The sequence below is a fragment of the Panthera pardus genome, unplaced genomic scaffold, assembly GCF_024362965.1.
Source record: "Panthera pardus isolate Hobbes unplaced genomic scaffold, ASM2436296v1 HiC_scaffold_1, whole genome shotgun sequence".
NCBI classification, from domain to species: domain Eukaryota; kingdom Metazoa; phylum Chordata; class Mammalia; order Carnivora; family Felidae; genus Panthera; species Panthera pardus.
The window spans coordinates 37658032-37670415 of NW_026526654.1; positions in this window are offsets into that span (position 1 = coordinate 37658032).

Below are 12384 nucleotides of genomic sequence, written 5' to 3' on the forward strand. Positions count from 1 at the left end.
TATGCATACTTTTACAGTCAGTAATATTTTCCATCTTTTATTAAACTCTCCACTGAAAAAGGCACAGACATTTTTTTTAAAAAATGATGCCATTTAAATGCAAATCAAAGCCCTTAAACCTTACATAGATCCATCCTTTCCCATAGTATTTTATTGAATTGCCTGATGTACCAAATAAAAGGTTGCATTGTCTTGTGTTAAAAGAACTTCTTTCAAAAACAGAATTGTACACTCAGGGGATGGATTACAATTTCCTTGGGAATAGTCATTCTGAATTTTCAGACTTTGGTGTAATTGAAATCTTTGTCTTAACATAATAGTAACATAGTTTAGGGCATTAAAATATTTTTTATTATTGGTTAAGCATTCTTTTAAAAATTTCTATACAAAAATGATTTTTTAACCAAATGTTTGCAAGCTTGAAGTTAGGTAAATGCACCTTATCTCTCATAATTAGAGATTGTCTTCATTTAATTTAGATAAATGTAGAGCATATTGACCATAATGATTTCACAAGGAGCTCTTCTTTTGTCATTTAAGAAAGTGCTAGACCAAATCACTTTGAGAATTATGTTTGGCCCTTTCTGAATTAAAAACATGGCTTGAGTTTAGCTAGTTTAATAACCATAAAATTTATAGGTTTTTTTTCTCCTGCTATAAACTCAGGAAGTTGGATTAAAAAGAAATTGTATATAAATGTGTATACATATACATACATATACAAACAGAGATGTAATATAGGTCTATACATGTGTATATATAGAATGTGTGTGTATGTGTGTATGTATGTGTGTGTGTGCGTGTGTGTGTGCGTGTGTGTGTGTGTGTATAGTCTATACATAAAATGCACATTTTCTTGAATTGGAAAGCAACTTTTGCTCTGTTTTTGGGTTATTTGTAACCCATTCTTGGCCTATTCTTAGTAGTAGCTTTTGCTATTTTTGTTTTGTTGGGGTTTTTTTTGAAAGTAACTTTTTGTATTTTTATTACAGGTAAATTGGGATACTCACATTGTACAGAGACAGAGGTAAGAGAAACGCTCAAAAATTTGTTAGTAAAGCAGCTTTGCAGTTCTTTAGACTAACTTAAGTATTGAACTATCATTATGGATTTTTGGCTTTCTGACAAGGATATGTTGGGAGCAGGTGTATATCCTTTACATTTTTAAAAAAAAAATTTAAATATATGAAATTTATTGTCAAATTGGTTTCCATACAACACCCAGTGCTCATCCCAACAGGTGTCCCCTCAATGCCCATCACCCACCCTCCCCTCCCTCCCACCCCCCATCAGCCCTCAGTTTGGATGGAACTGGAGAGTGTTAGCTAAGTGAAATAAGCTTTTGCTATTTTTGTGTCCCTTTGAAGCACCATGAGTTAATGTAACAATCATATATGTGTACAGGAAACAGAGCTGCTGTTTGTGATTGAGGATCATTCCATGACAGCAGTTATCACTGTTTTTAATGTTCATTTTAATGAGTAAAGAAATTAGGAGTAAAAGTGGAACTTGGACCTGAGTGATGAGAATACCAATGCCTTAGTCTTTACCTACCTTCACAAGCCTTAGATACACACAAATGAGGATCTGTTCATCCTTTAACCAAATATTTACTTGGCACTATTATATACTGGGCACTATGCTAGGTGCTGAGGAAGAATAAGACTCTTTTCCTGCCCTCACGTAACTGGCATTTTCTCAGGAAAGACAGACGTTTACACAATAGAGTATAATATGGGTTCTATGTTCTTGAGGGATATCAGGGCGAGTTTCACACAGGAAATGTGTAAAGGTGAGGGATAAGAGTCAGGCAAGGGGCACAGATGTGCGAAGATCCAGACGCAAGCGACAGCATGGAGCCTTAAAGAAAGCAAAAAGCATCTGTCACAGGAGGGATGGGTCATGGATAATCTCAGAAGCCACGCTTGTCTTAAGAATATTGGAAGAATTTACAGTGAGTTTGGATTTGGGGAACTGACATTCACAGAAGATCATTTGAGCTACCATGTGAAAAATGGATTTGTGAGAATTATGAATAGATACAAACTATGAGGCATTTTCAGTGGTCCAGGTTAGCGATGGTGATGGCACAGATTAGGGTGATGGCAGTAACGCTGGAAAGATTAACAGAACTGAAACAGAATTCTTTTATTCACTATTTATTGACCTGGTGATTGACTAAGCAGTAAGAGAGGTCATAGATGGCCCCTGGGTTTCTGGCTTAGGTAACAGAGCTACCATTCACTGACTTAGAAACACTGGAGGACACAACATTGAGAAAATGATGGGTTACATTTTTGAAATGTTGAGTTCAAGGTTCTTAGATGCTTCTGAACAGAGCTATCCAATAAGAAGTTGGCTATGTAGCTCCAGTTGTCTGAAAATAGACCAGACTTAGAAATACAGATTTGGGAGATATTTCAAAAACCTGCTGAATGAAATCCATGTTTTCTCTTTCATCATGGGCACACAAGTAAGCTACATTTCCCTGTATCCTTTGCAATTAGATGTTGTAATGTGACTGAAATCTGGCCAGTGGAACTGAGAAGAAAATGACACCACTTGTAGACCAGACCTTTAATAACCTCCCAGGTGCACTCATCTATGCTCTTTTTCTTTTTAGCAAATGTTGAAGATGGCAGGACCTCTGTCAGCCTGTTACTGAACAGCTGAAGACCTTTTCGCTTACTCAATCCTACTACAGGAGCAATATCTGAACCGAATTATGACCAAGAAATTTTATGTTTAGGCAGTGAGTTTGTTATGGCAACAAGGTTACCATTAGTACTTCAGAAGCCTTCTGATGTGTAAAAGGATAAAGACCTGAAGTGTCAGATGAAACTGTCCAGGGAGAGGGTTGTCTTAGTTTCCAGTTGCTGCTGTAACAAATTATCAGAAACTTAGTGGCTTGTAACAACATACATGTATTATAGTTTCAGAGGTCAGAAGTTTAAAGTGGGTCTTATAGTATCAAGGTGTCATCAAAGCTGCATTCCTTCTGGAGGCTCCAGGGGGAGAATTGATGTCCTTACCTTTTCCAGCTTCTAAAGGCTGCCTGCATGCCTCCAACCTCTGTTTCCATTACTACATCTCCTTCAAGAACTTTCTTGCCTTCCTTTTCCCCTTATAAGGACTCTTGTGATTACACTGAGCTTACCTGGATAATCCGGGATAATCTTTCATGGGAAGATCATTAATCTAATCATGCCCACACAGTCCCTTTAGCCATGTAAGGTAACATAGTCACAGTTCTGGTACTTAGGACATGGGCATCTCTGGGAAGGGACTACTATTTTGCTCCTACTACAAGGTGTAGAGACAAAGCATCAAAGACAACACTTTGAGTGACACCAATTTAAAAGGCATGGGCCGAGGAAGAGGAGACAAAGTAACTATGAACAAACATGTAAAGATAAGAGGGAGTGCTGTGACATAGAAAGCATGAATGAAAGTATTTCACGGGGCACTTGGGTGGCTCAGTCGGTTAAGCGTCCGACTTCGGCTCAGGTCATGATCTTACGGTCGGTGAGTTCGAGCCCCACGTCGGGCTCTGTGCTGACTGCTCAGAGCCTGGAGCCTGCTTCAGATTGTGTCTCCCTCTCTCTCTGACCCTCCCCCGTTCATGCTCTCTCTCTTTCTCAAAAATAAATAAAACATTAAAAAAATTTAAAAAAAAAGAATTTCAAAAAGGAGGAAGCATCAGTTGTGTTTTATCAGTGAGAGATCCAGTAAGATTTGTAAAGACTTACAAATGTTCTTTAAACTTGGCTATAAGGAAACCATTATCAGTCTTTTAAAGATCTGTTTAAGCAGAGCAGTAAGAATGAAGAGCTAAGTTGTGTCGTGATTGGGAGGTGGCACTGTGGAGATAGCAGTAAAGACAAATGTTTAAAAAAGACAGGCTCTAAATGAAAAACGAAAGCTAGGAAGAGAACAGTGGGCAGGGACTGGAATTAGAAACGAGGGATGCCCCACCCCCACTGGAAATACATATGTAATGTTTAGGTGGGCCAGAAGAGAGGGAGATATTAAATACAAAGAGATGGAATAACCAGATTTAAACTCCTATGGAGAACAAATCTCTTTTTAACAGGGGAGGAGAGAAAAGGGTTGAGAAGTATGTAAGTAAATTGAAAGAATTACTGTCTAATTACTTGGTTTCTCTGTGAAGCAAAGACAAGATCAGAGAGAGCGATCCAGGTTGTATTTTTGACAGGCGTAAGTATTATCTGAAATACCCTGTGGAATGAGAGAATGTCAACCAGGAAAAACATGATAGTGCTGTAACAGCGAGCCATACATGCTTCCCTGAGATCAGAGCAGAAATCTATCATGGACCAACCTTCAATACCATATGATTTCTCTCTTAAAATATCAATGTATATCAGGGCACCTGGGTGGCTCAGTCAGTGGAGCGTCCAACTTCAGCTCAGATCATGATCTTGCAGTTCATGAGTTCAAGCCCTGCATCGGGCTCTGTGCTGACAGCTCAGAGCCTGGAGCCTGCTTCAGATTCTATGTCTCCCTCTCTCTCTGCACCACCCCCGCCCCCCACACCACCTGCCTCTCTTGTGCTCTCTCTCTCAAAAATAAATAAATATTAAAAACTTTTGAAAAAAAATCAATGAATATCAAAGCAGAGAAAGTAGCAATTACATTAAGATTTGTGGGTCTTCTTTCTGTAGCAGTGTGGTGGGAAGACAATAGACTAAGAGATTTTAGAATACTGGTAAACTAAGGGATAAAGCGCTAGCATGGGTGGGAAGCTAAATGAGACAGGAGGGATCTGGTGGAGAGAGGGACAAAGGGCCCTAAAATACAGATACGAAAGAAGTCAAAGAATCGGTGTGTTGGGAACAGTAACATGAGGGAAAGGAGAGGGGAGGAAGGGAAGGAGGGAAAGAAAGAGAAATGTTTGGGAACACATGGTTAAGAATGAGTGTGAAGGCTTTATTTGAGAGATGGACCAATCTTCTCTATAGAGAAGAAAAGAGAAAGGGAAGGAGGGGGAGAGAGAGAGAGAGAGAGAGAGACAGAGAGAGAGAGAGAGAGAGAGAGAGAGAGAGAGAGAGAGAGAGAGATGGTTGGGAACAAGTGGCTAAGAATGAGTAAAAGACTTTATCTGAGAGGTGGACCAACTGGATCTGACATGGTTTAGAGTGTGGCCATGGAGTGGTGCCTGCCTTGGGGAAGGTCCTTAAATTTGAGGTGGGTATGGAGCCATGAGGTGACATTGTCATATTGAGTCACCCAGAATGATGTCAGGCCTGAGAGTGGAGAAGATGACTATTGGCCAGGTGTCGAGGTCTTCCAATAGGATTTATTGAACGTATCATCAATAAAGAGGCAAGAAAACTCCAAAGCTGCTCACAAGGCAAAATACATTTTAGCAATTACCTGAATAATTCAATTAAAAATTCTTCTTGTGACTTCTTAGGAAAAGGAGACTTTGTCTGCATTAGCCTAAATGAACCTGCCTGACAACCTGCAATACCCTAAATCATTTCTTCTGTCTGAAGAGTCACCAACTCTTGGGCTACCTCTTTATGGATTAGCGCTGGACCTGTTGCCAGTGAAAGTATACAAGAAAATGTGGGCAACGTTCTTCCGTTAGTTCAGTCACATAAAACAGTTTTGTGGTGAAGAGAATCTGGATTAGAGCATATGCAATGACATGAAAAGTATCCCTGCCCCAACTCTGCAGTTTGCCCTCTGAGCTGCAAAGGAACTGCTTGCTTGCATGAGCTCCCAACCCCATGATTCGGTCCTGCCATAAAAGGGTATTTTTCAAAACAGCTGCAGTACCTTATACTGTGTAATGTACTCTGTAATGCAAGATAAGCTGGCACCTTTCTTGCTCTCCACGAGCGAATACTTGTGTGCATAATTTTAGCTGCCCAAAAGAACAGATTAAACCACTTAGTTTAAACTTCTACTTGCTATGAGCAACGTGCAAGTAAATTAATAAGTGCTTTTAAATGATGATAAACAAGGAGATTCTTAAGAAAGGGCCCATCAAGAATATCATCTGTTTCCTTCCAGTTCAGAGAATTCTAGCATCAAGCGACCACCTGCCAAGTACACAGAACTGAAGAAAACACAAAAAGAAGGCACACATACATTTCTACTGAGCACACTTGTAGGCCAGTTTAGAACATACATAACATATATTGAACATTCATAAAACATGATATTTCATCAACTACCAAAATCATCTCAGCTAAATAAATGGCATGTATTATAGGAGGAATGAGCTCTGTTCAAAGGGTGAAATGTAGTTCTTGTTCTAGTATAGCTCACGGTGTAAGGGATAGGGGGACATAGCACATATAAAGATGAACTATAGAAGCCTTCCAGAAGTCATCTCAGAGACTTGTAGGGAAGAGAGGAGTCACTCACAGGAGAAGTTAGGGACATCCTCTCAAGGGACATGAAATTGGAACCAGGTCTGGGAGGCATTACAGAAAGTTGCTAAGGAGACTGGAGGGAAGGAAGGAGATCAGCCCTCTAGTTTACAGCCTTCTCCAAAGAGGTTTTCTCTGATTAACATCACTCTAAATGAGTCCTTTGCTCAATAATCCATAATTTATTAAATGCTTTTGGAAGTTGAAACTTTCAGGGAGTCTATGATTCAGAAATCAAGTGTTGAACACTGAAATCCAAAATTTAAAAAAAAAAAGTGCTTATCAGAGCTCATATAGCTCACAAAGGGACAAAACAGCACTAGAGAAATCAATAAGTATCTATGGAATAGATAATCACCCAGGCTAACCAGTGCTGGGGCAAAATCTGTAGGAGAATAAGAAGAGGTGATAAAGGCAAGAGTTTAACACTGAACACTATTTCTAATGGTTATGACAATACTTATTTTTATTGCCCTTAGGATTCTACTCATGCCACTCAATACTGATTAAACTAGACATAGCTTGGTGAAAGTAAGCTTTATTGTCCTGTTTCCTTGAACAAATATTCTGTGCTTGCTTATGATATTTTTGAAATTGCAACTGAGTCATATACCTTGGGTGGGGACCCCAGGCCCACAGTGAGCAATTGTTTGTTGGGAGGGACAGTCAAGGCAGAGTCATGCTCTATGGTGAAACGTCTCTGCCTCAGAGGCTGGCAATCAGGATTTTGCTTTTTTAGTAGATCAAACAAAGTGAGAACCAGATATACCAGAGCTTAACAAAAATGTCCCTAAAGACCCAAGTTTTGCACAATGGGGAAATCCAAGCCTAGCCTATTGTAAGCCACTTATAATGAAAATTGATAGGACTCCACAGATGTTGCATATAAATATAGGTAAAGAGTTACCACTCCATCCTAACAACAAGTAAGCTGAACAAACTGAAAAATCAACTCTTCTTAGATCTGTCAGAAAAGTGAGGTCACAGAGTGAACCACTGCCCACCCCCCAAACTGGAGTGACAGACAGACAAATACAGAAAATCACAACTTATTAGAGCTAAAAGCCACAAGCAGAGACCTCCCTGGGAACCAGCTCAGGACTAAAAATGCCCGAACTATAATTGATGAAATGCTGGTGGCTCGGAGGGGACAAATCTGGGGGTTAAAAACTCCAGGGGACCCACTCATAGGGGAACCCCCACACTTTTGTAAGAATACCAAGCAGGTAAGTGCCCCCAAAATTCCACATAGACACCTATCATTTTCAAACTACAACAACTAATCAAACACCATTTTACCTCCAGGAGCTCTGTCAAGACCTCAGAGTGAAAACTGGAGAAAAATCCCCTGATACTTCCAACAGGGGGAGGATAAGTGGAACTATTTTCAAATATACTAGAGTATTCTGTTCTTCTTAATAAGGTCTACCCTGAGAAGACAGCGTTTTTACCAGAGCCTAACCAGATGGGGTTTTAGCAGAGCTGACTTCCCTGGGGAAGAGAAACATCCAAATCCAGTTCCCTGAACCCATTCTGCCCCACCTCAGGGCAGGTTGGGGGGACCAAGAAGAACTGGCAAAGTTCCATGGGCACACGTTCACCAAAAGACTGAGACCTAATCCTAGGACTACAGAACGCTTCCCTCCCCCAACACAATACCACTACTAAAGCCCGACTTACAGAAGTTTCTTTTATTCAGTGTATCATGTTCACTTTTCAACCACCGCCACAACAAAATTACAAGTTACGCTAAAAAGGAAACAACACAATTTGAACACAATCTGAACAAGCATCAGAACCAGAGTCAGATATGGTAGGAATGCTAGAATTGTCAGACCAGGAGTTTTTTTTTTTTTTTTAACTATAATTAATATGCTAAAGGCTTTAATGGAAAAATAGGCAACATGGAAGAACAGATGGTTAATGTAAGCAGAGAGATGGAAATTCCAAGAATCAAAAAGAAAGGCTAGAGCTCAAAAACACTGTAGCAGAAATGAAGAATGCCTTTGAAGGGCTCATTAGTAGACCAGACATAGCTGAGGAAAGAATCTCTAAGTTGGAGGATATGAGCATAGAAACTGCCAAAAATGAACAAAGTGAAAAAAAAAAGAAAAATAGAACAGAGTATCCAAGACATGTGGGACAACTGCAAAATGTGTCACATGCATGTAATGGATATACCAGAAGAAGAAGAAACAGAGGAGAAGCACTGTGTGAGGCAATAATGATTGAGAATTATCCGAAATGAATGTCAGACACCAAACCATAGATCCAGGAAGCTCAGAGAACCCCATGCTGCATAAATGGACTTGCACACAAAAACTACACATAAGCAACCCTGAGACTGCCACCACCAAAAAAGGAGGAAAAAAATAAGTATAATTGATAGGCCAAGAAACGAGAGAAAATAAAACTATATAAAATGATCAATTACAACCACAAAATACAGACAAAGTGTGAAAGAAAACAAAATAGGAACAAAGAACAAGGGCAACAAATAGAAATCAGTAATAAATGTTATGATAAATATTAATTGAACTATATCAATAATTACTTTAAACACAAATGATCGAAGTGTAACAATTAAAAAAAAAGACATTGTTAATTTGAATCAAAAAATAAGACCCAACTAACTATATGTTGTTTGCAGGAAGTCACTTAAAATGTTTTTAATGTTTATTTATTTCTTAGAGAAAGAGAGAGAGAGAGAGAGAGAGAGAGAGAGAGAGAGAGAGAGAGAGACAGAGACAGAGTGTAAGCAGGGGAGGGGCAGAGAGAGAGGGAGACACAGAATCCGAAGCAGGCTCCATGCTCTGAGCTGTCAGCACAGAGTCTGACATGGGGCTCGAACCCACAAACCATGAGATCACGACCTGAGCTGAAGTCAGATGCTTAACCGACTGAGCCACCCAGGCGCCCCTGCGAAGTTGCTTTAAATATAAATGTTAGTATAGATTAAAAATAAAGAGATGGAGAGAGATATACCATGCCAACACTATCAGAAGAAAGAGAGAGTAACTATATTAATTCAAGCAGAGCAGGTTTCAGAGTAAGGAAAGTTATCAGAGATAGTGAGGGGCATTATATAGTGATAAGGGGGCCATTACTCCCAGAAGACATAACGATCCTTCACTTGTATGTGTCTAGCAACAGAGTGTGTCAGTACATGAGGCAAAAATAGACAAAACAGCAAGGAGAAGGAAATGAATTCACAACCACAGTTGTTAGGTCTCCCTAGAGTCCTCTTGGCTCTGAGTTTCTCAGACTTCCTTGTTTTTGATTATCTTGACACTTTCAAGACGGATAGGTCAGGTATTTTGTACAATTCCCTTCAGCTGGGATTTAATGTTTTCCTTTATGTTTGGGGGACAAGGAACACAGAAGTAAAGTGTCACTTTCATATCAACGACATACTATTTATTGGGGCTCCTGGGTGGCTTAGTCAGTTAAACATCTGACTCTTGATCTCGGCTCAGGTCAAGATCTCCCGGTTCATGAGATTAGGCCCCATGTGGGCTTTGCACAGATATTGTGGAGACTGCTTGCGGTTCTCTGGTGATTCTCTGCACCTCCCCCACGTGCACCCACATTCTCTCTCAAAATAAATAAACTTAAAAAAATACATATTACCAACATTGCTTACCATGTTAATGCTGATCCTGACCACTTGGCTGAGGTCCTGCTTGTAAGGTTTCTCCACTATGAGTTCCTTTCCCCTCCCCCACTTTCTACAAGTGAACTTTTTGGACCAGATTTTCCTGAGTGCAAGCATAGATCATATTGCAAGTTTCAGAGTGTAAGATTTGTTGATATTACTGAAAAAAATCCCCAAGTAAAATGTTAAGTAACAGGGAACTGGCATATTTTTTCCCAATTAAACTTGAGTTTGCTTTCTAAACTTTTAGGGGTATGCCCATATTTGGCTTCATTTTCTAGAGAAAATGGTATACAGTCATTCTCAAGTAAGGTCAAGTCATTTTAGTAAAGTGTATTAGTTAATTTGTATATAAACTATTTGGTAACTAGAAGTCAGATTCCATTTGTAATAAAGCAAAAGGACTATATTTAACATATACATACATATACACAAAGTGCACAAAGAAAAGGAGAAAGAATCTGTCTAAAACTTAATGGAAGATCTCTGGCAACTAGATAAAGGTGTTTTATCTACAGCAAGATGATTTTTCATCATCAGTTTCAGAAACAATACTTAACAACAGGCATCATTTAACTAAATGAAATTAAACCAAAACCATGAAGGTATGAAGAAATAACTCTAAATCATCCTTTTCATCAATTCTTTTTTTTCCACTTTATTTTATTTTATTTTTATTTTTTTAATTTAATTTTTTATTTTTTAAAATTTACATCCAAATTAGTTAGCATATAGTGAAACAATGATTTCAGGAGTAGATTCCTTAATGCCCCTTACCCATTTAGCCCATCCCCCCTCCCACAACCCCTCCAGTAAACCCCCAGTTTGTTCCCCATATTTTTGAGTCTCTTCTGTTTTGTCCCCTTTTCACAAATTCTCTTAACATCTTTTATATTCCTTGAGTTTGTTTCTTTATTCTTTCTTTAAATGTCATCTTTAATAAGACATGTCATTTACCATTATTATTATTTTTATTTTTTTATTTTAGAGAAAGATGGTCGGCGGGGGGGGGGGGGGGGGGAGGGGGAGCTAGGGAGAAGGAGACAAATCTCAAGCAGGCTCCAAGCTCAGCATGGAGCCCAGTGTGGGGCTCAGTCCCACGACCCTGGGATCACAACCTGAGCTGAAATCAAGAGTTGGACGTGGTGAAATCAAGTCAGATGCTCAAATGACTAAGCCGCCTACACACATCTTTTAATAAGACATTTTAAATGGTCACATCTTATAATGGATTTAAAAAGAGATGGTACCTTTATTAGGGGACCCAAAAATTCAAACTTCTGTTAGGTTAAAATTGAAATAAGCTTTTAGACTCTCTGCTATTTTATTTTCTACTTAAGTTTTAACTAATGTAACATTAGCAAAACTCTTACATTGGTATGAAACCACAGTAGGATTAAGAAGCAACTGAGACGGGCAGGTTCCCAGAGCTCTAGTCTGAAAGGTCAATAAAACTTACTGGAATAAATCAGAAATATGGTGCCATTTGATTCAAGTTTCCTCATTCAAATTCTTAAATAACCAGAGAAATGAAAGTACCTTGAATGAAAATAGTTTTTTTTTTTTTAAGTTCTCACCTATATGGCCTCTATAAAGAGCACCATAATCTCTGAAGTCACCTGGCACATAGTCATATGAAGTTAGCTGTCTCAGCTGAATTCCTGAAAGCTAATAATGTAACTCAAGTTCGTTTTAGTAAGGAGAAGTATTTGATTACCTAAATTTTGGGAGTTACAATGCCTCCTAAGAAGTTTGTATGATGAGAGAAATAGCATGTAAAAAGAATATGTGACAAATTCTTTATTTTGGTTGATTAATTTATAAGATTAGGGAATTATTTTTTTAAGGCTTATTTGAAAGAGAGAACGAGAACATGCCTGCACACAAGTGGGAACGGGACACAGAGAGAAAGAGGGAGAGCATCCCAAGCAGGCTATGCACTCTTAGTTCAGAGTCCAGCATGGGGCTTGAACCCACAAACCATGGGATCATGACCTGAGCCAAAATCAAGAGTCAGATGCTTAACCAACTGAGCCACCCAGGTGCCCCAAGATTTGTGAATTATTAACTAGGATTAATGCACATGATATAAGATGGAAAGACGCTGTATGATGCCTCCCTTTTTCCCTGCCCCCCAGCTACCAGCTCATTCTTCAAAAACAACCAGTTTCCAGTTCCTTGCATAAACTTCAAGAGATATTCCTCCTGTTTGTTAACTTATCCACAGAAATACTTTATATATGGCAACATGTTACACATGTCATACATTTCGTATTTTTTTCAACTAAAACATTTGGAGAATTTTCCATATTGTAACTACAGAAG